At 47.0% G+C, this 18,840-nt stretch overlaps 1 protein-coding gene and 1 pseudogene across 1 annotated transcript in view; both read left to right on the top strand.

The window, feature by feature from the left end:
- The window catches only part of LOC146870311 (nuclear factor of activated T-cells, cytoplasmic 4-like), a 470,657-nt gene that overhangs the window by 173,583 nt on the left and 278,234 nt on the right, over positions 1 to 18,840 (top strand). The window lies entirely within an intron of this gene.
- LOC146870315 (uncharacterized) lies at positions 13,670 to 16,971 on the top strand (annotated as a pseudogene).

Below are 18,840 nucleotides of genomic sequence, written 5' to 3'. Positions count from 1 at the left end.
GGGGGGCGGCCCCCAAACGCCCCTATAGACGAGCCGCCACTGTTTTCCCTCCGGCCCAACTTAGGCCGGCGCAGTCACTCAGGCTGCAGAATGGGCCCGATCGACCAAGCAGACCCTCCGACGGCTGTTTCTCGCCTCGGAACTCGGATTAGTGTAGCGGATTAATTGATTGGGGGTTGACGAGCCCGGAGTTTCCCTAGCTAGCAGCCATATTGCTACGTCGCGAAGCCACGGAGAAGGGGTTGGAGCCCAAGTCTGGCATGTGGCATATGCCATGACATATGCCACAGCATGCCACATTTTGTGGGTATGTTGTTTGAGGTATAATTGTGTTATAAACCCTCCAGAAGTGCTAGTGGAATAGTTTAAAGATATATCTTCCATCTGGGTTAAATTAACAAAAACATAATAACAAATTTCAAATACATAAGCTATGGGGCTTGAACCCTTGTCAAAAAGCATTCATAGCGCAGTCACCTACCACTGTACCATCTGTTCTGGATAGATTTCCTCTGCCCCAAAGCCTTTGTGTCTTGGAAAAAGGGTGATGTCCTTCTTCTGTTGCCATGCCGGTTTTCTTTTTACATGCCACAAATCTACACTTGATTTTCGCTATTTATAAACAAAGAGCCCTTCCTTCCTGTCACCCTGACACTCAGCCCATGCAATTAGTTTTCTTACACAACCATTCCTAAAGTCTCATTCCACAAATTAAGGGATTTCTTTCATAGCAAACCTTGCCCCCCTTCCTCGTGCCACAGCATGTCACAAATGTCTGACATGCACTGGCTTGACTAAAAAGGACACAAATCTCCCAGACACTGCTAGGGGTGATTTACAAAAGGGCATCTTTCATTTGGGTAAAATAGAAAAAAAAATAGAAAAGAATATAAAAACCGATTTCCCCCAGCTGGGGTTTGAACCCTTGTCAAAAAGCATTCATAGCCCAGTCACCTACCACTGTACCATCTGTTCTGGATAGATTTCCTCTGCCCCAAAGCCTTTGTGTCTTGGAAAAAGGGTGATGTCCTTCTTCTGTTACCATGACGGTTTTCTTTTTACATGCCACAAATCTACACTTGATTTTCGCTATTTATAAATAAAGAGCCCTTCCTTCCTGTCACCCTGACACTCAGCCCATGCAATTAGTTTTCTTACACAACCATTCCTAAAGTCTCATTCCACAAATTAAGGGATTTCTTTCATAGGAAACCTTGCCCCCCTTCCACGTGCCACAGCATGTCACAAATGTCTGACATGCACTGGCTTGACTAACAAGCATTTACAATGCAATGGTCTCGGCATTGGTAAAGTTAGAGTTATTGGCATTGCTCATGACATTATTTTTGTTTATGTTTTTGTTTTTAAAACATTTAGAGAAACGGCATTGTTATTTACAATGTCAATAGCTTAATCTCTCTCATACAAAACATTTGCAATGTAGGATATTTTGCCATTCATGTTTGAACTGCTGTTGTGGAAAAAGGGAGAAGTGCTGATGACAGAAACTCCATGACTCAGAGACAATTGGCTTGTGCTTCCACATTGTATCGTATTTTGAACATTCTGTGATTAGAAACATATCCCACTTTGTAAGTATATTTTAATGTCAATAACTCATTATAACCTTAAATAATCATGTGTATCCATTGGTTGATTAAACTGGGCAGTGAAATGTCAAACAAATACAAACAATTGGGATGTTTGCGCATTCCGGCCACACCTCTTGCTCCGCCCACTGATCCGATCCTTGGGTTATTCCTGCCCTCTGATTCTCCGCCTACAGTTCCCCTACTTTTTTCCCCCCACTTCGACCATTGGGTTAAGTTAACACCTTGACATCTAAGCCACGTCCTATAAGCACAAGTAAAGAAGGCTGCCTGAGATACCTAAAATGGAGTGTAGTTGCTGCCACTAAAGATGCACCCTATTTTGCGGATTTCTGTTTCACTGGCTGCCTGAGTTGTGAAGGAAGCCACACAAAATGTTTTGCCTGGTCGGTGTGCACATGTGGCTGTGGTTTGAGAGACAAACCTGTTTTCTGCACTCGTCTAGACAAAGTCTGCATGAAACACGAAGCATGACCAAAGGAGTGTGTCCCAGGTTTGAAATCACCCCACCACCACCCCCTCCTAGAAGCGCATCTGGCCCTTTTCCCATTTACAATGCAATGGTCTCGGCAATATTATAGGTAGAGCTATTGGTATTGCTCATTATTTTTTTTATCATTTTTGTATCCCTAAATAAATGGCATTGTCATTTCAATTGGCATTAGCTTTTTTGTTGCATATGTGATACCTATTGCATTAGCAGAGAGAGAGTGAGGTAGTGAGATAGAGAGAGAGAGAGTGAGGTATTGAAATAGAGAGTGAGGTAGTGAGAGAGAGTGAGGCAGATAGAGAGTGAGGTAGTGAGATAGAGAGTGAGGTAGATAGAGAGTGAGGTAGTGAGATAGAGAGAGTGAGGTAGTGAAAGAGTGAGGTAGTGAGGGAGAGGGATGTTGTGAGGTAGTGATATATAAGCATAGAGTGATGTTGTGATGTAGTGAGATAGAGAGAGAGGTGGTGAAAGAGAGAGTGAAAGTGAGTTAGTGAGATAGAAAGAGTGAGGTAGTGAGATAGAGAGAGAGTGTGTGGCTCATCGATTACAATATAATATACTTCAATGAACTCGAGTGCAACTCGCCCCACCCCCGACGCTATAACCACACTCTTAAACCATCTACCTTACCGAAGCACATGTATCACATTGAAATGCCTTTTACAAATGCCTCAGCCTTTCTGCTCCAAGCTCGACAGACGATCCCCTGCCCCCGCGTGTGCAACAATCACTCATTTAGCCCCCAACTAGCCTGCAGCTTCCATCCAACGGAAGGGGGGTGGGAGCTTTGTGCACACAGACAGTGGGTGGGGGTGGGAGCAAAGCAACAGAAATGTAAACAAGCACAGCACGCGAAAGTGAAAGCGACCGCATTTGGACCAAAAATACACACACTTCAATAAAATATGTATTGCTATCCATAAAAGGCTGGTAGGTCTGGGTACACTCAATTACGGAAGGAAGGGAGGGCGGTCAAGGGATAAACGGTAAGAAAGGGACGGCAGCAAGGGGATAAAATGCAAGAAAGGGAGGGCGGGAGATAGTTAAAAGGGAAGGAAGGCGAGTTGGAAAAAACTCATTATGGAGCGACATCACACTAGCACCCTATGCTCCCCGTTAACTTCTGCGCATGACCCAGGCCAATGCTCACCTCAACCTCGCCTTTGTCGCCGCCCGCCTTTTCATGGTGGTGTCCGTAGGCAGCTGGGCACTGCCTCCTTTCCGGATCGCGGGAGTTCTCTCAGCACTACACCCCCTGAATCGAGGTTGCCGAGTCGATAACATGCCCAGGCATGTCCTGCAGATGTTCATTTAAGGGCCGTATGGGCGCTTTTCGTGGCAGCCACAGACTGGCCTGCTGAGGGGTTTGTGAGTCACTCGGCCTCCCCTTGCGGATGCCGTGGCTACATACTGCAGGCCGCCGGGTAAAGTGATTTAGGAAGCATGCCTTATGGTAATAATACCCACGTTGTTCAAGTCTGTGCAAATTGGAGCAGGAAACAATAGTTTTTGTTGTTAGCGTTGTGAAAGTGAAAGAAACTAAGAATTAAATGTAATGCATCTCTCTTCCAAATATATTACTGCCATTGACTTTAAGGAAATACATCTCAATTGGATACATATATTTTTTCAGGCGGTTTGATCTGATGTGAGGCAATTGTTTTCTTAAGGCTTCTTTCAAGCGGCAGGACTTTCAAGTCCTCTTTCTGGGCCCCGCAGTTATACATTGTAAACTAACCTGACAAAGCAGGGGAGCGAGTCCGAGGCAGTCTGGGAGCTACGGGTCGCTCGCGATCGACCTTTTGGAGGTTCCTGTTTTAAAGTGACATCACGGACATGGCTCAGTGAGTTAAAGGCTTGCTGTTGGTAAATGGCAGTTCAAACTAAGCCTTTTAACACGTGTTTTAGTTGCGGCGTACAAATACAGTACGAAGCGCTAGATTATTTTCTTTCTTACTTTTCTCCGAGCATTAACAAGGGATTTTAGCATAGCCAGGCGCACATGGAAATCGTTCCCACACCAGTCTTGGGGCTAATGTTCCCACACTGCTGGGGCTGCAGCAGCAACTGTGTTGCACTGATTTACAATGCTATCAGCTTGCAGTAGCAAGTACGTGCTGAATGTGTCAGCCTACACCGGCGGGAAGCGAGTGTCCCGGGGCACCGCATGGGTGGGAACAGCAAGGAGATAAAAACGTGCCTCTTTTTTAATGTACAGGTAATGAGTTTCTTCCCTCCAGAAATTAATGCCAGCATATTTTATAGCGTATGTACGTGCATTAAGTCACGGTGTGCAGTTCGCGGTGTACCTTCAGTCAGAGGCGCAACTAGAGTCAAATTTCGGGGGGGGCTAAGAAAAAATTTCAGGGGGGCTGAAACTTGAAGCAATCGGTAGAGTGGAGCTGCAGGGGCTCTTAGAAGGGGTGAAACAACAGCGAGGCCTCATTAACATGCAAATGGTCTTTTAAAGACCTTTGAAGTGCTCGGGTGCGGCTGTGTTTCTGCCCGGAAGCTGTCTCAGCCCGGGCTGCCACACACGACGGGGGGGGGCTGAAGCCCTGTGAGTCCAATGGGTGTTGCGCGCCTGCCTTCAGTTTTGATAGAAACTCTTCACACAACAAAAGTGGGAGCGAGACGGGGCACACACACACCCTTCCCCCCCCCCACACACACACACGCGCACGCGCCCCCACACTCGGCGCTTTATCCTTGCTGCTTCTTGTCACAGTGCCTTATGCAGCCCCTCCGGGACAATAGGCGGTGACCAGACATTTCGCCTTTGAGACAATGGTGCCCTTTGCTGGCTGACAGGCCTCTCAAGACGGCCTTTCTGCTCGAGAGATAAACCGTTGCGTTATCTGCGCGGGACAATGCTGCGTGAAGTGGTAGCGTCCCTAGCGCCGATATCAAGCAGTCCAGTGTGGTCAGCGCAGAGTCAATGTTGTTCTTTGTAATTTCATGGCACAGTCGAGAGCATTCCTGTTGTGTTGAACGGGTCATTCGTATTGTCCCCCCTCCCGCCCCACCTTGGTTTCACCCTGGCTGTAAAGCAGGGGATGGCCTCGAGGGTCCGCGGGGTGGGAGCTGCAGACCCCACCAGACGGGCGGCAGCTGGATAAAGAGTCGCTGGAGCCCTTCATGGGAGGTCCGGCAGGGCAGGGACGCTGCTGTCGGTGGCAGATGTTAGCCTGGCAGATGTTGCTTGGACCCGAGATTTATCTCTGGGGCGCTCCTCGGGCAGAAGAAGGGCCCACAGGTCAACAGGACGGGTTCGACTTAAAGTGGCAATGTCCCGGGGTAAGGCGAGGTCACCGCGTGCGTCGTGGGCAACCAGTGAAAGCTCTGGGTGTCCCAAGCATTGGGTTTTAACCATGGACCAGCGGACCCCAGTTTACACAATGACAATATTGTCTGTCACTGTACTGTGCCCCGAGGCTCCGCTCTGCCCATACCACTGTTTAATTGGTAGATGCGTCCTTTGTGTCACGTGCTGGCACAGCATTTACAGCCACATGTACTGATAGTACACAACTCTAGATCATTTTGGTAAATAAATTGGAGCGCAGCCTAATATCAGAACATGCTTAGATCATGTGTAACTGCACGAGAGAGGGCTTCCTTGGCCTTACAGGAGCAACAAGGCAGAGCAAAAGGCACACCACCGCCTTTCTCCGAGGCACAGCAGAAATGCCTCGGAGAAATGGAGCGTCCTTTTCGGATTCGGGGGCGTGTTTTGCTGTTGTCTCCTCCCTGAGACTTTTCGCAAAAACACGCCCCCCGATCCGAAAAGGACGGGGCATGATTGGAGTGACGGGACCTCTTCTCCAATGGCTGGCCAGCATTTACTAGGCCAGCCAATGGAGAACAGGGTAGAAGAGGGGCGGGTTCAAGCCCCTCTTCTCCCAAGTCATTATCTCTCGCGAGCGAGACTGCGCAAGCGCAGCCATCGCTAGCCGAGACCTAAAAAGGACACAAATCTCCCAGACACTGCTAGGGGTGATTTACAAAAGGGCATCTTTCATTTGGGTAAAATAGAAAAAAAAATAGAAAAGAATATAAAAATCGATTTCTCCCAGCTGGGGTTTGAACCCTTGTCAAAAAGCATTCATAGCCCAGTCACCTACCACTGTACCATCTGTTCTGGATAGGTTTTTTCTGCCCCAAAGCCTTTGTGTCTTGGAAAAAGGGTGATGTCCTTCTTCTGTTGCCATGACGGTTTTCTTTTTACATGCCACAAATCTACACTTGATTTTCGCTATTTATAAACAAAGAGCCCTTCCTTCCTGTCACCCTGACACTCAGCCCATGCGATTAGTTTTCTTACACAACCATTCCTAAAGTCTCATTCCACAAATTAAGGGATTTTTTTCATAGCAAACCTTGCCCCCCTTCCTCGTGCCACAGCATGTCACAAATGTCTGACATGCACTGGCTTGACTAAAAAGGACACACATCTCCCAGACACTGCTAGGGGTGATTTACAAAAGGGCATCTTTCATTTGGGTAAAATAGAAAAAAAAATAGAAAAGAATATAAAAATCGATTTTCCCCAGCTGGGGTTTGAACCCTTGTCAAAAAGCATTCATAGCCCAATCACCTACCACTGTACCATCTGTTCTGGATAGATTTCCTCTGCCCCAAAGCCTTTGTGTCTTTGAAAAAGGGTGATGTCCTTCTTCTGTTGCCATGCCGGTTTTCTTTTTACATGCCACAAATCTACACTTGATTTTCGCTATTTATAAACAAAGAGCCCTTCCTTCCTGTCACCCTGACACTCAGCCCATGCAATTAGTTTTCTTACACAACCATTCCTAAAGTCTCGTTCCACAAATTAAGGGATTTCGTTCATAGCAAACCTTGCCCCCCTTCCTCGTGCCACAGCATGTCACAAATGTCTGACATGCACTGGCTTGACTAAAAAGGACACACATCTCCCAGACACTGCTAGGGGTGATTTACAAAAGGGCATCTTTCGTTTGGGTAAAATAGAAAAAAAAATAGAAAAGAATATAAAAATCGATTTTCCCCAGCTGTGGTTTGAACCCTTGTCAAAAAGCATTCATAGCCCAGTCACCTACCACTGTACCATCTGTTCTGGAAAGATTTCCTCTGCCCCAAAGCCTTTGTGTCTTGGAATAAGGGTGATGTCCTTCTTCTGTTGCCATGCCGGTTTTCTTTTTACATGCCACAAATCTACACTTGATTTTCGCTATTTATAAACAAAGAGCCCTTCCTTCCTGTCACCCTGACACTCAGCCCATGCAATTTGTTTTCTTACACAACCATTCCTAAAGTCTCATTCCACAAATTAAGGGATTTCTTTCATAGCAAACCTTGCCCCCCTTCCACATGCCACAGCATGTCACAAATGTCTGACATGCACTGGCTTGACTAAAAAGGACACACATCTCCCAGACACTGCTAGGGGTGATTTACAAAAGGGCATCTTTCATTTGGGCAAAATAGAAAAGAATATAAAAATCGATTTTCCCCAGCTGGGGTTTGAACCCTTGTCAAAAAGCATTCATAGCCCAGTCACCGACCACTGTACCATCTGTTCTGGATAGATTTCCTCTGCCCCACATCATTTGTGTCTTGGAAAAAGGGTGATGTCCTTCTTCTGTTGCCATGCCGGTTTTCTTTTTACATGCCACAAATCTACACTTGATTTTCGCTATTTATAAACAAAGAGCCCTTCCTTCCTGTCACCCTGACACTCAGCCCATGCAATTAGTTTTCTTCCACAACCATTCCCAAAGTCTCATTTCAAAAATTAAGGGATTTCTTTCATAGCAAACCTTGCCGCCCTTCCACGTGCCACAGCATGTCACAAATGTCTGACATGCACTGGCTTGACTAAAAAGGACACACATCTCCCAGACACTGCTAGGGGTGATTTACAAAAGGGCATCTTTCATTTGGGTAAAATAGAAAAAAAATAGAAAAGAATATAAAAATCGATTTTCCCCAGCAGGGGTTTGAACCCTTGTCAAAAAGCATTCATAGCCCAGTCACCTACCACTGTACCATCTGTTCTGGATAGATTTCCTCTGCTCCACAGCCTTTGTGTCTTGGAAAAAGGGTGATGTCCTTCTTCTGTTGCCATGACGGTTTTCTTTTTACATGCCACAAATCTACACTTGATTTTCGCTATTTATAAACAAAGAGCCCTTCCTTCCTGTCACCCTGACACTCATCCCATGCAATTAGTTTTCTTACACAACCATTCCCAAAGTCTCATTTCTAAAATTAAGGGATTTCTTTCATAGCAAACCTTGCCCCCCTTCCACGTGCCACAGCATGTCACAAATGTCTGACATGCACTGGCTTGACTAAAAAGGACACACATCTCCCAGACACTGCTAGGGGTGATTTACAAAAGGGCATCTTTCATTTGGGTAAAATAGAAAAAAATAGAAAAGAATATAAAAATCGATTTTCCCCAGCTGGGGTTTGAACCCTTGTCAAAAAGCATTCGTAGCCCAGTCACCTACCATTGTACCATCTGTTCTGGATAGATTGCCTCTGCCCCACAGCCTTTGTGTCTTTGAAAAAGGGTGATGTCCTTCTTCTGTTGCCATGACGGTTTTCTTTTTACATGCCACAAATCTACACTTGATTTTCACTATTTATAAACAAAGAGCCCTTCCTTCCTGTCACCCTGACACTCAGCCCATGCAATTAGTTTTCTTACACAACCATTCCCAAAGTCTCATTAAAAAAATTAAGGGATTTCTTTCATAGCAAACCTTGCCCCCCTTCCACGTGCCACAGCATGTCACAAATGAATGACATGCACTGGCTTGACTAAAAAGGACACACATCTCCCAGACACTGCTAGGGGTGATTTACAAAAGGGTATCTTTCATTTGGGTAAAATAGAAAAAAAATAGAAAAGAATATAAAAATCGATTTTCCCTAGCTGGGGTTTGAACCCTTGTCAAAAAGCAATCATAGCCCAGTCACCTACCACTGTACCATCTGTTCTAGATAGATTCCCTCTGCCCCAAAGCCTTTGTGTCTTGGAAAAAGGGTGATGTCCTTCTTCTGTTGCCATGCCGGTTTTCTTTTTACATGCCACAAATCTACACTTGATTTTCGTTATTTATAAACAAAGAGCCCTTCCTTCCTGTCACCCTGACACTCAGCCCATGCAATTAGTTTTCTTACACAACCATTCCTAAAGTCTCATTCCACAAATTAAGGGATTTCATACCGGCACTCCTGGTCGGTCTGGATGCCGAAAAAGCGTTTGACCGGGTGGACTGGGGGTTCTTGTTCTCCACCATGCGGCAGATGGGCTTTGCCGAGCCGTTTATCACAATGATTCGGGCCAACTATCGGACTCCTACCTCCCGAGTCCCTGTCAACGGGACGTGTTCTGCGCCTTTTACCCTTTCCAGAGGCACGCGGCAGGGTTGCCCCCTATCCCCCCTTTTGTTTGCCCTGAGCATCGAACCACTAGCGCTGGCCGTGCGCCACAATCCACTGATATCTGGCATTCCGTTTGCGGGGGAGGAACACAAGATATCCCTCTTCGCAGACGACGTTCTCCTCTCCCTCACTCACCCTTCCACGGCACTCCCAGCCTTGCATGCAGAACTGCAGCGCTTCGAACGCGTAGCGGGATTTAAGATCAACTTAGACAAATCTTATATTCTCAACCTTACGATACCCACGGAGGAGCTCCCGCGGCTGCAGCAGTGCACGACCTTCCGGTGGGAGACTGACTCGCTGCAATACTTGGGTGTTCCTCTTACTCCGTTAGTGGAGGATCTCTATAGGGCTAACTCCCCCCCCCCCTTCTTGCTCACATTACGGCTGATCTGGCGCGCTGGAAACCATTGTTTATCTCTTGGCTGGGGCGCATTCATTCGCTCAAAATGACGGTCTTACCGAAGCTACTACACTTATTTCAGGCCCTCCCCATTGAGGTTCCTCTTTCCTTCTTCTCGACCATGCGCTCTCTCTGTTACCGTTATATCTGGCAGGGGGGGAGAGCCCACCTGTCGCACTCTCTGTTACGGAGGCCCCGCTCTGCTGGCGGTGCGGGCCTTCCCGACTTCCACCTCTACTATAAGGCGGCGCAGCTACGTGTGCTGGTTGATTGGTCCAAAAGAGAGTCCGATAAACATTGGTTACATATGGATAGGTCGATTGCAGGGCGGTCGATTTGGGATCTGGTCTGGCGCCCTAAACAAGATCGGCCAGATAACACATACATTAGCACGCCCACCAGAACGACGTTGCGGGTCTGGGATACTTTATCCCAGGACGATCGGTGGACCACCTTTCCCTCCCCTCACACCCCCATACACGGGCACGCGGCTTTCCCGCCGGCGTTCGTCAGGGGGCCTTTCACTGCTTGGGAGGAGGGCGGTTGCTTAATGGTTGGGCATCTACTTAGAGGTTCACGGGTGTTGTCGTTTTCTGAATGTAGGTCCAACTTTAGCCTTCCGCAGACTGAACACTATAGATATCTCTAATTACGTCACTAGCTCCAGTCGCCTACCATGCAGATGGCGATCAATAGGCCCCAGACCCCGTTTGAAAAATTCATAAGAGCTACCACTACCATGAAGGGGGCAATTTCTTTCCTATACGGTCACCTCCTGGCCACGGTGGTCTCGCCGACACCACGCTTCAAGGCTACGTGGGAAGAGGTGGCGAATAGGCCGATTGAGGAGCGCGAATGGGAGGCGCTATGGTCCGACATCACGAAACACAACCACTCAATCGAACTGAGGGAAGCACACACTAAAGTGATGGTAGATTGGTACCTCTACCCAGCTAAACTGAGACGCATCTTCCCGGGCACCTCTGATCGCTGCTGGAGAGGATGTGGGTTACTAGGGGACTTTCAGCACATCTGGTGGACCTGCCCGACTATTCGCCCCTTCTGGGAAGAGATACTGGCGCAAATTAAGACTATGTTGGGCTACCCGATACCCACCTCTATTGAGACCGCGCTGTTGGGCCTCCGAGACCCCTCCTTGCGCTACCAGACCAGAGCAGATAAGGCCATTATGTGGCTTTGCTTGGGGGCGGCGAAGGTGGCTATCGCTGCCAACTGGAAGAAACAGGCGGCCCCCACGGCCTCGATGTGGCACTCCCGCCTTTGGAGGCTTCTAAGTCTGGAGAGAATGGCGGATATTTTTAGGGATGCCTATGCTGCTTTCGAACTTACCTGGGGCCCACTGGTGACATTGCTCTCTCGAGGACTGCCGGCGGCTGTTTGCCCGCCCCAGGTGAGGGGGTTGCGGCTATTCCAATTGTAGCCTCCTGAAGTCGCCCCTAGTGAGACCTCCCTGGTGGTCCAACTCGGGGGCGCGGCGCCGCCTGGATGAGACCATGCCCAGATCCCCACCCTTGATGGTTTTAGCCTCCGGCCCTTGATCTCCGTTGTTCCCTCCTTGCGACTCTCCTCTCTCTCTCTCTCTTTTGCTTTCGTGTTTCTCTCTGTTCTCTCTCTCTTTTTCCTAATGGGGTGTGGGGGGTGGGAGGAGTTGGGTTTTCTATAAAGCAAGTTTGATACTCCGTGGCGCGGGGGCTGCGGCTTGAGTGGACACTTATTCTCTGCACAGACTGCGGACACCGGTCTATTGGACTGTAGGCTGTGCCCATGGGTGAAGCCCCGGGCATCGTTTCAGGGACTGCTTCGCCTTATATTCCGCACTACTGTACCCCTACTTTAGCATTCATTATGGTTGGTGGAGTCTGCCCTTCCTACGTCTGGGTCTGGGTCTGTGCCTTTTGCTCTTCTATTCCTCACTTGCTGGTCCATTCTGTGGTAGTACACGTGTCATGACCTGTATTTTTTTGATTTGTTGCTAATAAATACAATTTTGACAAAAATTAAGGAATTTCTTTCATAGCAAACCTTGCCCCCCTTCCACGTGCCACAGCATGTCACAAATGTCTGACATGCACTTGCTTGACTAAAAAGGACACACATCTCCCAGACACTGCTAGGTGTGATTTACAAAAGGGCATCTTTCATTTGGGTAAAATAGAAAAAAAATAGAAAAGAATATAAAAATCAATTTTCCCCAGCTGGGGTTTGAACCCTTGTTAAAAAGTATTCATAGCCCCTGTTACCTACCACTGTACCATCTGTTCTGGATAGATTTTTTCTGCCCTAAAGCCTTTGTGTCTTGGAAAAAGGGTGATGTCCTTCTTCTGTTTCAATGACGGTTTTCTTTTTACATGCCACAAATCTACACTTGATTTTCGTTATTTATAAACAAAGAGCCCTTCCTCTCACCCTGGCACTCGGCCCTTGCAATTAGTTTTCTTACACAACCATTCCCAAAGTCTCATTCCACAAATTAAGGGATATCTTTCATAGCAAACCTTGCTCCCCTTCCACGTGCCACAGCATGTCACAAATGTTTGACATGCACTGGCTTGACTAAAAAGGCCACAGATCTCACAGACACTGATAGGGGTGATTTACATAGTGACATTTTTCATTTGGGTAAAATAGAAAAAAATAGAAAAGAATATAAAAATCGAATTTTCACTTTGGATTTGTTGAAAAGCTCTCATACTCACTAAAAGGTACCACTGTACCATCTATTGTCCTAAAAGAATGTTTTGGCCCAAAGCCATTTTGTCATGGAAGGAGTGTTGCCATCCCTCTTCTATTTCTATGTCATTTTGTTTTTACATGCCACAAATTCTATGTCATGACCGGAGGCTTTGATTATGCTTCTCATTTCTTTACTACTAATTTCAGCAGCCATTAACAATAAAGTAAAACACAAACTACATAACCCATGTTTCCCTGTACCTCCCATGTCACATGCTCCAATTATATATGAGCTACCCATATAACTGTACACGTCACCATTGTGTGTCCTCTTTCGTTGCTGCTTCACAGCCAGATAAGTGCAGTTTAATTATTTATGCTTGTACTGCCATAATTATAGATATCTCAAATCTCTATTGCGTAGAATGTTTATTTTCTATATGCTTGTTATGCCGTAATTATAGGTATTTCATACATCTATTTGCTGTAAATGTCATGCTTTCTACGTGTTGCGGTACTATGAGGGCAGGAGTGGTAAGGTTACCAATCACCCACTGCGTGCGCTACAGCTCTGGGACTCTGCCTTCATTTTTTGAACACTTACGGCGGTCGGACTCCGACGTTGCTTGCTGCCTCAGTGGAGCGGGGAGAGGACAGCGCACGTCTCGCTGATGTGCGCAGCATCTTTTACTTGTAAACAAGGACCACACAACACGCATGTGCAGAAATCGAATGCGATGCTCAGGGATATTGATCAGAGCGTTTGCTGGCTTTTTCTACATATAACGTGACCCGGCTCTGTATGTGGTGGCAGGGGTGAATGCTCCCCCTGAGCCCTTTCTCACAAGTGTGTGCAGGGCTATATACATTTGCATAGGCTCTGAATAGAGTGTTTTTTTTGGTGCAGACAGCTCCCTTCATATTTAAATTAAGGCACAATCCTTGGCCTGGCAGGGTTTTTTCCACTCCCCCCTTACTCTCTCAACTCCTAGTAAATTGTGTGTGCATGCAGAGAGAATTGCACAATGGGAGCCCTATATGGTGGCGGCAATCAACTACCATGAAGAAGGTGATGACCAGCTAGAGCTGGATTTTGTGGATGCACAGGACTGCAGTGTACAGCAATCTGTGAATAAGCCCCTGGTACGGGCACTAGGTCCCTTCACGGGGCAGCTGTGTGAGTTTGCATTCCAACAAGGCTGGCAACCCCAACTTCCTCCGGCCAACAATAAGGTGGGCCCATCAAAAAATAACAAAGTCAAGAGTAAATCACAGCCAGAGGTGCACGGAGAGGCTTTTGAAAAGCTAAGGCGCAAGAGACAGACTGAACACTATTATAGCGCCAACCCACAGGGAGAGTCCTCTCAGTCTCACACCTCACAGTATGCAGAGGCCCTAGACTCAGACTGCTCTTCCCACACTGAGGACACTGATGAGGGTGAGAAGACAAGACCCAGTAAGAGGAAATGGTCTCCAGTCCATACCCCTCGGGTGCTCCAATTCGAGCCCACCAAAGTAATTCACCCCAGGGAGTCAATGTATTTATTTTTATTTATTTATGAAGTTTTATATAGCGCGAACAGTATCCTGAAGGATACCTGAGCGCTTTACAAGAAGGATGGAAGGAGGGTAATACATACAATATTGACTTTAAGTAGGAATAAAAGCAAAAAAAATCACATAATTACAAGAAGAATAGGTCAAAGTAGCATAATACAGTAAGCAGGTACATAGCGGACTAAACGGGGGGCACACTATGAGATTAAGAAGAGCATCATCCAAAGATGGTCCAATGGTTGTAGGATCAATGACCTAGTGCAGGTGACCCTAACCCAATTAAGGTAGGAATGTGCTCATTAAGAATCTTTTGACTTCCCGTTTGAAAGCAACCGTTAGGGAGATTCTGCATATTTCCGGTGGCAGAGAGTTCCATATCTTTGGGGCGGCACCGGAGAAGGCTCGCAGGCAAGTTCTCTTTTTCCTAAAGATTCGAGGTTTCAAGAGGAAAGTGTTAGTGCTTCTTGAGGCTCTCCCCCGCAGGATAATTCAAGTTTTTGCGCTAGGTACCTGGGAGTTTTGAAGTGTAGTCCTTGGTGCGCCAGAGCGACAATCTTGAACTGGATTCAAGCTTCGTAGGGCAACCGCTTCAGAGATTTTAGGACTGGGGATATGTGCACATTTCGTTTGGTACCAGTAACCTGTCTGGCCGCAACATTCAGTGATGCGCTTAGTGGAGCCATGGTGTATTTGGGAAGGCCACAGAGCATAGCGCTGCCATAGTCTGATTTCGGTAAGACGAGCGTTTGAACCACCTGCTTGAAATCCGTTTGTGGAAGGAATGGTTTGATATTTCTAAGTTTCCTCATCAAGTGATTTGTTCCTCTATGCATGTTGCTGATATGATTATTCATGTTCAGGTGCTTGTCGAGGGTCATTCTGAGAGATTTGGCTGAGTCTATAATGAGGGGGGTGCAGTTGAAAGCCGTGAGGTGATTCATCCAAAGGTCTACTTTGGGGATGTAGTTTGGAGGAGAGATGAGAAGGAATTCAGTTTTTGAGATGTTGAGTAGGAGATGGTTCTCAGTTAACCAATTTTGAGTAGACGATAGGGTAGAGTCGAGTGAGATGATGTTATCCGGGGGGGGGAGATTTTCAAATAGAGTTGTGTATCATCCGCATACATATATAAGAAAATGTTCATGAAATTTAGTGAGTTTGCTAATGGTTCCAGGAAAAGGTTGAAGAGTGTAAGAGATAGGGAGGACCCTTGGGGTACACCCATGAGAACTGGGGAGGTCTGGGAGAGAGAGTGGTTTGCCTTAACTCTTTGTGATCTATGTTGGAGGAAGGACGAGAACCATTGTAATGCCCTACCAGAGAAGCCCATCCTGTTCTTCAGAATGGATAGGAAGTTGTCGTGATTGACCATGTCGAATGCGGAGGAAAGGTCGAGGGGGATTAGGAGGCAGGATTCATTTTGGTCAAGCATTTTTAAATTGTCATCCATAACGTGAGTGAGAGCCGATTCAGTGCTGTGCCCCTTCCGAAAGCCAGATTGATGCTGGTTCAGGAGTTTGAAATTCTCAATGTGAGCACATAGTTGGGACTGTGCGCATTTTTCTTGGGAGTTTGGCTAGGGTGGGGATGTTGGAGATAGGGCGGAAGTTATTGAGGTCAGCATTATCTGCGTTAGTTTTTTTGGGGGTATCGTTGATACCTGAGCTGCTTTTAGACAATCTGGGATCATGCTTTGTGACAGTGAAGCATTTACAATCCTTGTCCAGGTAGGGATGAGAACTTTCTTGATTTCTTTGAAGAGGGCCGGGGGCCGCTGAAATGGTTAGAAGGGTTGATATTCTGAAGAATCTTGTTGATGTCTTTTTCACTGAAAGGGGTAAAGGTGCCCCATGATGCATTGTTCTTGGTGATCAGACTGATAGGTTTGCGGTTTTCTAAAAGGTCAAGGGGTGGAACAGACCCAGATGGCAGAAGCTCCTTCTTGGAGGTGAGTTCAATGTTTTTAAGCCTTGATTTCTCAGTGAAGAAAGCAGCCAGTTTATTGCATGAGGGTGGGCTGCCTCCGGTAGGGTGGGTTCCCCCTCCAGGGGTTGCGGAATACCTTCATACCCATCTATGGCAGAGCTTTGATAAAGAGGTGCGTGCATGCCTCCACATGGAGTGCCCCCGCCCAGACCTGGCGGGTAAGGTTGCAGACACACCAGAGGTAGATCCTATCATGGTCACTTTTATGAAAAAATACGCAAGGGATCTGAAAAAGGGCCTGGATCGCTCATGTCGGATATGCCAAGATAAACTACTTGACCTGACAGGAATCTTGACTAAGATCTTAGACTTAGCATACTAAGTCAAAGAGTCCAACTCCCCAGTAAGTACTGACGAGCTGATTGGCTGGGCTCAATGAGCAGTCTGCATGTTAGGAAACACCAACTGCACCATCTCTACGGAGCTCCAGAGATCTATCCTGATGAGAATAGATCCTAAACTGAATGATCTATCCAATTCGTAAGCCAGGCAAATGGCCGACAGCCTATTATTCGGGGGCTCCTCTGTTAAGGAACTGTCTAGATTTTGTGCCACCTACTTGACTATATACAAGGTCCAAATGTCGTTAAAAAGAGTATTCTGGAGAGGCCTTTTTGTCAGGGCCGGGTGCCATGGAGGGTGCGCCAGGCTGTGGAACCCATAAAAGCTCTCAACAAAGCTACTATGCCTACGGCAAAGGTGGTTGGTATGGACACCAACCAGATCCCACATTCTATCCCACTCAACCCAGAGGTGGCCACCCCAGATTCTGCCACAGGTCCAGACACAGACAATAGAATGCATTTCAGGACACAAGATATACTGGTATGAGTTATTCCCTTCTCGAAAGTGATATTGGGTGGAAGAGTGTCGCTATTCACCACAATTGTAAATGCATATCCATGGACCCATGTGTACTGGAGACCAATCAGGGCTTCAAACTGGAATTTTACGAATCTCCAACTCAGTCTGGCCCCCCAATACAAATGTATTTTTTCCAAACACAACAAGTTTTTATAGTCAAACTCTCCTTGACAAAGGGACAATAATCCTGACAACTCCACACCCCAAAGGGTTCATGGGACCCATCTTTCTGTTTGAAAATAAGGGCAGAGGTCACTACTAGTCCTAAACCTCAAAGATTTCAATGTCTGGATAATGTACAGACATTTCAAAATGGAAGAAATTCTCTTGCTAAGAGATATTCTACAGGAATGCGACTGAATGGTCCGTCTGATCCTGGAGGATGCCTACCTCTCTTTCCCCATATTCCCACCTCACAGATGGTTTCTACAGTTCATATGACGAGGACAGTGCATGGAATTCAAATCCCTTCCATTCGGTCTCTCATAGGCCCGTGGTGTTTCACTAAATTGATGAGACCAGTCGTAGACGCACTGAGGGCTTGAGGAGTATGTCTAATTGACTAGACAACCTCCTGTTGATGGCCCAGGACCTTCAGACACTCAGGACTCATCTATCATGGACTATACAACTTCTTCAGAGGCTGGGATTCCTGATCAACTCCCAGAAGTCATTCCTATCGCCAGTCCAGCAAATGGCATTTCTGGGTTTCCAGATAGAATCAGCCCGAACACAATTGCTCCTTCCAACCCAAAAGATGTGCAATATCAAGAGGGAATTGAGGTCTGCGTTGTGCAAATAGACTGTATCATTGAGGTAGATTGCCAGAATCATGAGACTCCTGGCCTCATCGATACAAGCCATATTTCAAGGCCCCCTCCATTACAGAACCCCTTCAGACATAAAAAATCCAACACTTATGGAAGGGTCTATCTTACACAGAACAAGTACCACTGATGGGCACAGCCAGAACAGAGATAACATGGTGGCTGGACCACATGGAATCCTAGAATGGTCGAGCCATTTTCGGCACCTCACCAGAAATAGGGATCGAATTGGATGCCAGCCGGTTGGGTTGAGGAGTGAGGTGCGGGACGATGTCGACAGGGAAGTGGTGGTCGGAGGTGGAGCTCAGGCTCCTCATAAATTGCCAGGAAATCCTGGCAGGCTCTTTCGCTATCAGAAGTCTCTCCCCGATAAAGACAGACTATTATATCTTACTGAGAATGGACAACATCTCAGCAGTCCACTACGTCAACAAGACGAGATTGCCAAGGACTTCTGTCCCTTCTGACTCGATCATTGCATCTCCCTCATAGTGGAGCACCTACCACGCAAGAGGAACACCATAGCCTACTGGAACTCCAGACACTTACAAGATTTCAGCGACTGGAAACTGAATCACTCAGTTTTCCAAGCTGTGAACAGATTGTGGGGCCCGTGTGAAATAGATCTGTTCGCATCATGACCCAATCGGCATCTGACACATTTTTTGAGCTTGTGCCCAGATCCAGAAGCCCAGGTGACAGATGCATTTATCCAGGACTCGGATCAGTTCAGAGGCTATGCCTTTCCCCCATTCTTGATGATTCCCTGTGTCCTGTCACAGATCAGTTGACAAGGAGCAGAATTCATTTTGGTAACACCTTACTAGAGAGCGCAGCCTTGGTTCTCAGTAGCTCTAACTCTAGCGAGTGCGCCTCCAGTTCTGCTCCCAGTTCAGTCGGATCTCCTCCTAGACCCGGAAGGTATTCCTCACCCATTGAATCTACCAGGTCAACTCGAGCTGGTGGCTTGGATGG

This window comes from Triturus cristatus, chromosome 1_1 (genome assembly GCF_964204655.1).
Source record: "Triturus cristatus chromosome 1_1, aTriCri1.1, whole genome shotgun sequence".
Lineage (NCBI taxonomy): Eukaryota > Metazoa > Chordata > Amphibia > Caudata > Salamandridae > Triturus > Triturus cristatus.
This window is presented reverse-complemented; position numbering and strand designations above follow the sequence as displayed.